Raw genomic sequence first — 9,343 nt, forward strand, 5'->3', positions numbered from 1 at the left:
GAGCACCGTGGAGGCCGACCTGCAGGCAGCGCGTCCGTGGGCGCTGCCGCTGTTTCTGATGCACACACGGGTCCGACCTAATCAGCACACAGAAGCCACCGCTCCCCGGGCTCATCTTATTATTTCCTGGTCCTGTCGATGCAGGGCCCCTCGCCTGCCGGTCACTCTAACGGCCACACAGCATTTCTCTGTGTGGCCACACCATTGTGTGCAGGCCCTTTTGTGCCCATTTCCCTACTCCTGGGCACTTAGGGCATTTCCATTGTTTTCCAGAACTGTACAGAGTGCTGCCAGAAGTGTGCATGATTCAACACCGTGCCTTTCCACGCCTCTCACCAGCCGGGACTCCCAGAGGCGCCAGGTTTAGACGCTGGCTTTTCCAGAAAGAGGAGGATTGTTCTCCCTCAGGCTGTTACAGCGTCCTTGATAAACAGGCAGCTCCGGCGGCCCAGCTGCACTAGGGATTCGGGGCTCCTCTGTGTCCTCGCGTCACAGGCGGACAGTGCCAGCCCCCGCTTCCATCACAGGTGGACAGCGCCAGCCCCCGCTTCCATCACAGGCGGACAGCGCCAGCGCCTGTTTCCTTCTCTTCCGTCCGGCTCTGCCTGGGCCTAGCAAGCGGCGGCGCTCAGGAAGAGGTCGGAGCCATGCCGGCTTCTAAACGGTCCCACGTGTGCACGGTCTGGCTGGGAGGTCAAGAGCCCCGAGACCTTAAAGCCCCGCGATCGCAAGAATCTTCCCCCCAAAACCCAGGTCCCCCGCCCGTGGGACACTCACCCTCCAGCCAGCGCACGCCCCACGGGAGGAGCCGCCGACAGGACCCGCGCGGGAGACGCGCTCGGACTCCGAACCGGGTTCCGGCCGCGCGAATAGGGGCGCGGCGGCTGCGCTCTAGCGGACCGGAGGCCGCCGGCGCCCCATGCCCCGCCCTCGGGGACGCCACGCCCACTTGCTCCGCCCCGCCCTCGGGGACGCCACGCCCACTTGCTCCGCCCCGCCCACTTGCTCCGCCCCGCCCCCGGGACGCCACTCCCATTCGCTCCGCCCACACCGCGCCCCCGGCCACGTCTCTGCCCACGCCCCGCCCACACCCTGCTCCCGGAGCAGCCGTCTGGCCGGCGCCCCGCCCCCCTCCACCGTCCTCGGGCCCCGCCCATTCTCCCACCCCCCGGCTGCTGTCTCGCCGGCGCCCGCCCACGCCCACGCTTGGGTCCCGCCCCGCCCCTGACGTTAGCCCCTCCCCCTCCCCAGGCTGCACCCTGTGCCCTGCCCCGCGTTGTGCAGGACTCCCTGTAGGGAGAGCCGGCCCGGCGGAGGCCAGCACTGGACGCTTCCTCCTTGCCCACGAGTCCGGCTGAAACTGAAGATCCATAGTAGAGTACTTAGCACAGGGTGCTGCAGGAGGCAACCGAGCCCTTCCCATGCAGATCCCTTAGAACAGAAAAAAGCGTTTTAAAGACACACTCTGCGGGAGTCCAAGCAGGGACGCTGCGGGTGCCCAGAGAGCGCTCAGCGAGCCCCAAGAACAGGAAGGTGGCTGTGATCGACGTGTCCGTGTAAGTGCACCTACCGGAACGAGGGCACCACTGCCCAGGACACAGGGTGCAGAAGTGGGGGAGTGCTCCCGGCACCCCACCCCAGGGCGCTCAGCCGGGGACCCAGCGGGAGCTGCCAGGAAGATGGGCTCCGGCACTGCGGCGCAGGGAGAGAGCCTGCTGCCCGTGCCAGGCATCCGTGTGCCAGCGCGGTCGTTCCTGCTGCTCCACTTCCCATCCAGCTGTTAGCAGGCCTAAGAAGGCAGTGATGGCCAAGTGCTTGGACCCCTGCCACCCACCCCGGACAGGGGATGGCTTCCCAGCATCCTGGCCGCTGCCGGACCAGCCCCTGCCACCCACCCGGACAGGGGATGGCTTCCCAGCATCCTGGCCGCTGCCGGACCAGCCCCTGCCACCCACCCCGGACAGGGGATGGCTTCCCAGCATCCTGGCCGCTGCCGGACCAGCCCCTGCCACCCACCCGGACAGGGGATGGCTTCCCAGCATCCTGGCCGCTGCCGGACCAGCTCCTGCCGTTGTGGCCGCTCGGAGAGTGAACCAGCGGATGGAAGATGGCGCCCCTCCCTCCCTATCATTCTGCCTTATCAATCATTTAGATCTTGACTTCTTTGAGAACAGTTGAAGTGACTGGCCAGCCCAAACCTCTTAAGACGCACGGAGCAGGGTTTTGAGATCTAGGAGAATGTGAACCACGTTGCGGTTGCACTCGGGGAACTGACATCTGGGGCTTACTTGGGAATGCGTTGTAGAAGCGCTCTAAGGTATGGGTAGGGTCTCCAACATCTAACCAAACGTTGGAGCCCCAGCAGAACGCGGGGCTCCTGGACTTGCTGAGCCCCGACCACGCACACCGCCCGTCTCGTTGTGACCTGGGCGGGTACGACTGGTCCACGTGCGTGAGCGTGGCCTTCGCGGTGGTTTCCGCGGACAGCGCCAGGCCCAGCACGTACGTGGACCTTGGCGTGCGCGGATGCAGCGCGGGTCCCTGCTCCTTGCGGGGCCGGACCCTGCTCCTGTTCCCGGCGGAAGACGCGCCGCGCGCTCCCTGGCGCCTGCCAAGTGCGGCGGCCCCCTCTGCTGGAAACTGGAAACCGAGGAGCGAGCGGAACTACAGGCGGAGGCTAGTGCTGAATCAAGTCAAGAGGGCGCTGTGGCAGACACTGAGAGCCGGGCCTCCTGGGCAGGTACTAGGCGTCCCCTGGCCCTCCTCTCTCCGGCCTGGGCCCCCGGCGATCCTTTCTAGGCCGGCCCCCAGACACAGCCCCAGCCTCATCCCCAGGGTCGCAGCCCCTCCTCCCGGTGAAACCTGCTGGGCGCAGTGGGGCGGTGACCTCAGAGCAGCCGGCTCCTGCCTGGCGGGCCCGGGGCGCGGCTGACGCCACGGGGTTAGCGGGAGGAAACCACGCCCCCGGAGTGGGTGAGGGATCCCGCAGTCTTGCTGCAGCGCCCTCGCTCAGGCTAGGGCTGTGCCTGGGGCCCGGCCACCCAGCGCAGGCCTCGTGGGAGACCGGGGATCCCAGCTGCTTTTAGTGCGGACCCTGTCCTCTCTCTCGGTCTAGCTCAGCCGCCTGCCCATGAGAGCCCTTCCCGGAACTGCCCCCCTGCTCTGCCCAGAACCCCGTGGCCACCCTCGGTGACTCACCCTGTCGCTTCCTCCACTTGTCCAGGGGCCCCGGGCCAACTCTTTGAACCCCGCCTCCTCTGTCCGCTGCCGGCAGGCACCGCACGCCGGGACCAGTCTGGGGCTGGGGAGACACGGAGCGTCCCCGTTCTCCCTGTCTTGCTTGTGGTCCCAGCTGGTGCAGGGCAGTCCCCTAAGCGTCACGCGGGATTCCTCCCTCCTCACGCTCTCTCCCAGCAATCCCCATGTCCTGTGCCTTCTCCCTTTTTACAGCTGCTGGCCTGGTGCTCCTCGCCTTGGGTCTCGCTCCCACCCGTGTCCACGGGTGGCAGTGTGGCGCAGCAGGCTTGCTAAGATGTGCTAAGATGTGGCTCTGCCACGTGGCCACCCAGCTCCCACTATCTGCATGATGAAAGAAGGCTCCTCAGTGTAACTTCTGCAGACCTGGGCTCAGCTGTCAGAGCCCCGGGACAGCGTCCTTGACCCCCCCCGCTACTTCTCGTGTTCCCTGCCTTCGCACTTAGCACCATTCCAGCACACGCGGGGGTCTTCAGGCTTTGCATTGCCAGCACCTGGTGGCATTCCTGGCTCAGTGCAAGTCTGAAGGAAACAGACACAGCACGGCCAGTGGGTCACTGGTGCCCTGTCCAACCCAAGAGAGAGACTCCAGTAACTCCGAGGATAAGAACTCAGGTGAAAGAAACGGAGAGAGGGGTTTACTCAGGCTGCGAGTAGCCAGGGGAGGCGGCAGGCTAAGCAGGCTGCTGCCTGAACACCCAGCTTCTCCCAGAAAGGAAAGGAGACCAAACCTTACACTGGGGACACAGCTTCAGCCATGTGTCAACCACGGAAGGGCCCGGGGGAGGCGGCCGTCCAGGCACGCCAGGGCCGCTTGGTGGCGCCCGGCTGGATAGAAGCCTGGCTGTTTCCGCTAGGAGCCCACACTTCCTCCCTACCCCTCTTTACCTGGGATCTGCAGTCTCAACCATTTCTCTGCCGTCCTGCTGACTGGGGTGGGTCAGGTTACTCTGCAACTCTAGCCGGCTAGCTCAAGGCGTTTCTGGAATTTTCCAACAAGCATTATCTACCCGTGGAATTGAACCGACACTCTATAATGAGTCACAAGGCCAGCAGTTCACTTTTGTTCAGTCAGAATGTGAAAAGGAAAAGAAAGCTGTATTCGGGACGGATGCGTCCCCACTTCACCCACGCCTGCTGGGGCCTCCAGTGAAGTTACTACAGCCTGCAAATGAGCGAAAGGACTGTGTTGTCCAGCTGCTTGGAAAGCTGGGAGTGTGGGAACCCCAGCAGTCCCTGTGAAGATCCCGTGTTGCCTTTGGAGAAGAGCAATAGGGAGTACGAGACGGTGTGTGTTCAGGATTGAGAGAGCGTGTGCATTAGGGTGTAAGAGGGCGTGATATTGTGGGAGAGCCAGTGTATTACGGGGAAAGAGAATGTGTTCTGGGGTGCAGGAGTCAGAGGGTGACCTGATGCTCCAGCCCCTCACCCAGCCCACTTGCTCTGTCCGTAGGGCTCACTGCACAGGCACTTTCTTGCTTAGGAGCTAGGGATCCTACTTCAGCTAGGTTGGTGCTGGAGTCTGAATGTCCTCGCTAAAAATCAGGCTGAAGTTATTTCCCACTGTGGGGTGTTAGGAGGTGGGGCCAGGGGCTGGTGCCATGATGTAGCGAGGAAAAGCCGCCGCCTGTGCTGCTGGCATTGCATCTGTACGTGCTCTAGTTTGAGTCCCAGCTGCCCCACTTCCGAGCCAGCTCCCTGCTAAGGTGCCTGGGAAAGGCAGTGGCAGATGGCCCAAGTGCTTGGGCCCCTGCACCCACGTGGGAGACCTGGAGGAAGCTCCTGGCTTCAGACAGTCCCAGGTGCAGCCATCTGGGGAGTGAACCAGCAGATGGAGGATATTCTCTCTCTCTCTCTCCCCTCTCCTCCCTCCCTCTGCCTTTCAAGTAAATAAATAGTTAAAAAAAAAAAAAAAGGTGGGGCCAGGTGGACGCTCGCAGCAGTGACTAGGGCTGTGCCATGAACGGACGCATGGATTCATGAGTTACTGGCTTATCTCGAGAGCCGGCCTGTTCCGAAGCCCAGTTTGCTCCTTGTCTTTCGTATGTGTCCCTCTCAGTGTGTGCTCCTCTGGGTTTCCCAGAGCCACCCCCCACCCCAACCAGGGAGACAGTGCTCCTCAGATGTGGCACGTCAACCTGGGACCTCCCTGCCTCCAGGACCATGAGCCACATAAATCCCTATTCTTCTTAGAGTTTGTTCTATTTTATTTGAAAGGCAGAGAGACAGAAAGAGACATATAGAGAAATCCTCCACCTACTGGTCCACTTCCCAAATGCCTACAATAGCCAGAGTTGGGCCAGCCCAAAGCCAGAGGCCAGGCACTCCATCCTGGTCTCCCAGGCACTCCGTCCTGGTCTCCCAGGCACTCCAATCATCACCTGCTGCCTCCCAGGGTGTGTACTAGTAGGATGCTGGGTGGGAAGTGGAGTAGACAGGACTCCAGGACCCTGATGTGGGACGCAGGCATCCCGTAGTGACACAACCACTCTGCCACATGGCCACTCCTCTGTTCTTTATAAAATACCCCATATTAGGTTTTCAGTTATAGCAACAGAAAATGGACTAGCACAGTGGGCACTGAGAAAGTGAAACTGCCCACCTTCGTTTATAAAGAATAAAAGTGGGGCCGGGGGCTGTGGTGCAGTAGGTTAAGCCATATTGGAGTGCCCGGGATCAAGTCCTACCTCAGCTTCCAATGCTTGTGGGAGGCAGCAGAGGATGAATCAAGAACTTGGGTTCCTGCCACCCACGTGGGAGACGGCATGGTGTTCCAGGCTCCCGGTGGTTCTGGGCATTTGGCTAGTGGAGTGCGTGGAAGATCTCTCTCTCTCTCTTCCTGTAACTGCACCTTTCTAATAAATATTTTCTAAAAAGATTTATTTATTCCTTTACTTTTAAAATAAGATTTATTTATTCATTTATTTGAAAGGTACAGAGAGCAGAGCCAAAGGCAGGGACAGAGAGATCTTCCATCCACTGATTCACTCTCCAAATGGCCACAAAGGCCACAGCTGGGCCAGACTGAAGCCAGGAGTCAGGAGCTTCATTGGGGTCTCCCACACGGGTGCAGGGGCCCAAGCACTTGGGCCACCTTCTGCTGCTTTCCCAGGCGTATTAGCAGGGAACTGGATCAGAAGTGCAGCCGCTGGGACTCGAACTGGTGCCCACATGGGTTGCTGGTGCTGCAGAAGGCAACTTAACCCGCTGCACCACGGCGCCTGCCCTAAATAAATAAATCTTAAAACAAATGGAAACGCCCTGCCCACCCTCCACCAAGGAGGAATCACAAGCACACCCGTCTCCTGCCCTCCTCTGTGTTCAGTCTGCGACACAAAGCCCACATTTTGGAATTACAGCCTCTGCGACCTCCAAGTGGGCCATCAAGGGAATCCCTCTTCAAAGGGAGCACGAAGTACGACCAAGGAAGCGCCCGTTTGCGGCCGTTTGTGGAGCGAACCAGTGGATGGAAGACTCTCTCTCTCTCTCTCTCTGCCTCTCCGTAGTGCTTTCAAATACATAAATTAATTATTTGGGGGAGGGGGCGCTGTAAGAGGCCGCCAGCCCCCTCCTGTCTCTTTCCATGCCCAGCTCAGTGCTCAGCCCCACCACGGTCCCTAGGGTAACTAACGGGGGGGGGGAGGGGGGGAGGGTCTGGCAGCGGCATCCTTCCTCTCACATCAGCTGCGGATGCTACTGACCTGGGTCTCCCTCGTTCACTTTCTCCTCAGTCTTCCTCCTCCTAACCCTCCCTGTGTGCACTCTTCCTGGCCACCTTTTACAGTGCTGGTTGCTATCAGGTTGGCTCCTGGCTTCTGTCATCAGATCCTCAGCCCCCCGGGGCCCAGTGCATTCCTCCCTGGATTCATTCTGCACCTGTATCCCAACCTCTGTCTCTGTCTCTACCTGTCCTCAGGATGGCTTCACCCGAACGTTCACAAGCTCTCGGAATCGCTTCTGAGGCACATCAGTTCTTTATTTGACTCCCAGTTCTGCTCTGCCTCCCTGCTCCCACTCAGACATTGGAGAAAATAAAGTGGGTTCTTTGGCTCCAGTCCCCAAAAGCACTGAGCTCTTTGCAACAAAGCAGGGGCAGGGAGCAGAGTGGACACAGCACTTGCAAGGCCGGAGCCCGGAGTTCCTTCCCAGGCTGTGCTGAGAGGAAGTCCAAGGGCCCTCACGGCGGTGCAGAGCGGTTTCAGCTGCAGTTCTTCGTTCTCACGGTGGTGACTTATCCTCGGCCAAATCTGACTCAGCACCTGGTGCTGAAACCGCGTAGCGGCCACCTCAAGCCCAGCTTCCTGGACAGCCACCGGGGGACATTCCATGGGTGAGGGTCCAGCGCTGACAAGCCTCGAGGACAACCACCGCGTCAGGTGTCAACGATGTGCCTGCTGCCTACCTTCCTTCCTCTCTCCGACCCCACCCTGGGTCCCTAGCGACAGCGACACTCGCCATCGGGAGGCCAGCACCAAGAATGCGCCTGAGGCTTGTTCAAATCCTCCTAAGTAAAGAAGAGGGGGAAAGTGTACAACAGAGGCCCAGCTGCTGGAGGAGTGACTGTCGACCTTCCATCGTGAGTCTCTGCAGCCTGGGCTGCCAGGGGTCGTTACTAACCAGCCCTTGTCACGTGAACTCCAGCACTGCATATTCATACCATTGTCATTGTCAAAAACCAGGGTGTGTGTGTGTGTGTGTGGCACAGGAGTGAAGATGCCCCTTGGGACATTCACGTATCGCAGTGCCTGGCTGGAGTCCCACCTGCCCGTGTCTGTTCCAACTTCCTGCTAATGCCCACCCTGCGAAGGCAGCAGACAATGGCTTCAGTACTTGGATTCCTGCCACCCACACAGGAGACCCAGACTGCGTTCTGGGGTCCTGGCTTTGGCCTGGCCCAGCCCTAGCTGTTGGAGGCATTTGGGGAGGGAACTAATGGATGGCAGATCTCTCTCTTTGTGTCTCTCTGCCTTTCATACAAAATAAAGACAAACATTTTATAAAACCACAAGCCTGGCTACTTTCATCCTGACTCAATGTTCCCTCATAAGCCCATCAGCACATTAGGTTATGAAAACAAGTTATAAAATAACTTTATATAAGCAACTTCACGTTAGGGCCATCACTCTAGGAGGATGCTGAGCCGGGAATGATTGACAGGCGCCATCTGGAAGCATTTGTTCAGTCTATGCCAAATGCAGGCAGAGACGAGCAGACCGCAACGCCTTCTGAGGTGTCTCTGCTGAAGAGACGTGTACAGCAAGGGTGGAGGAGGGCAAGGACGGCCTGGCTCCTGCGAGGCCACACTGTCTCCTTTGCTCTCCAAGTGTCAACAGCACCGTATCTGCTTTACATGTTTGGGTAGTCTGGGGGTGCATATGAATGTGTGAATCTTGTATATTTTTCTTGATCCTCTTATCAATATATGTGAGAAATATATGTGGTCTCTTTCTGCACTTTTTGATTTAAAGCCTGTTTTATCTGATAGAGTTTGGGGTTTCCACTTGCATGGTATAGTTTTCAGCCCTCTTCTTTCAGTTGCTATGTGATGTGTATCTTTACCTGTGAAGTGAGTCTCTTGTAGGCAACTCACAGTTGGGTCTTGGTGTTTTTTTTTTGTTTGTTTGTTTGTTTTTGTAGTCATCCAACCTATACCTTTTGACTGGGGAATTTAATCCATGTCTATTCAAAATTAATACTCATTTTGTTGGTTGCTTACTGGTTGTTTTACATATTCTCTGTTTCTTTATGCCTCTCTTACTTTTTCTTTTTGTTTTGCTAGTTTCCTGTTATGATAAAGATGGATTTTCTTTTGTGTATCTGCTCTGTAAATTTGGTACTGTCATGTGTTTTGCTTTTAAAGGTTCATTTTATTTATTTGAAAGGCAGAGTTACAGAGGGAGAGAGCCAGAGAAGAGAGGAGGATAAATCTGAAGCTAATACAATTGGGGTAAATGAATTGGAGCGGGCAAAGGGGGCAGGCGGTAGCTTTACCCACTATGCCCCAGCGCCAGCCCCTTTCTTTCTTTTTAAAAGATGTATTTGAGGGCTGGTGCTGTGGTGCAGTGGGTTAACACCCTGGCCTGAACCG

General features: G+C 58.1%; 1 protein-coding gene and 1 long non-coding RNA gene across 6 annotated transcripts in view; one reads left to right on the plus strand and one right to left on the minus strand.

Annotated features, from left to right (window-relative positions):
- The window catches only part of NQO2 (N-ribosyldihydronicotinamide:quinone dehydrogenase 2), a 39,753-nt gene extending 35,549 nt beyond the window's left edge, over positions 1–4,204 (minus strand). For 2 of the 5 annotated variants that reach the window (XR_016234376.1, XM_051855922.3), the window contains exon 1: positions 3,199–3,512. The gene's annotated coding sequence lies outside the window, so the exon portion shown is untranslated. Of the gene's footprint in view, positions 1–777; positions 972–3,198; positions 3,513–4,143 lie in introns of those variants that run through there. The other 3 variants (XR_016234375.1, XM_008274279.5, XM_002720966.6) reach the window with 3 other exon arrangements.
- Positions 1,980–8,263, plus strand: LOC149126858 (uncharacterized). Its single transcript, XR_016234377.1, has 2 exons — positions 1,980–2,740; positions 7,172–8,263. It is a non-coding gene; the product is annotated as an uncharacterized LOC149126858 (long non-coding RNA).
- The last annotated feature ends 1,080 nt before the right edge of the window (positions 8,264–9,343 follow it).

Source organism: Oryctolagus cuniculus, chromosome 5 (genome assembly GCF_051225735.1).
Source record: "Oryctolagus cuniculus isolate XC-2025 breed Fujian yellow rabbit chromosome 5, ASM5122573v1, whole genome shotgun sequence".
NCBI classification, from domain to species: Eukaryota; Metazoa; Chordata; class Mammalia; order Lagomorpha; family Leporidae; genus Oryctolagus; species Oryctolagus cuniculus.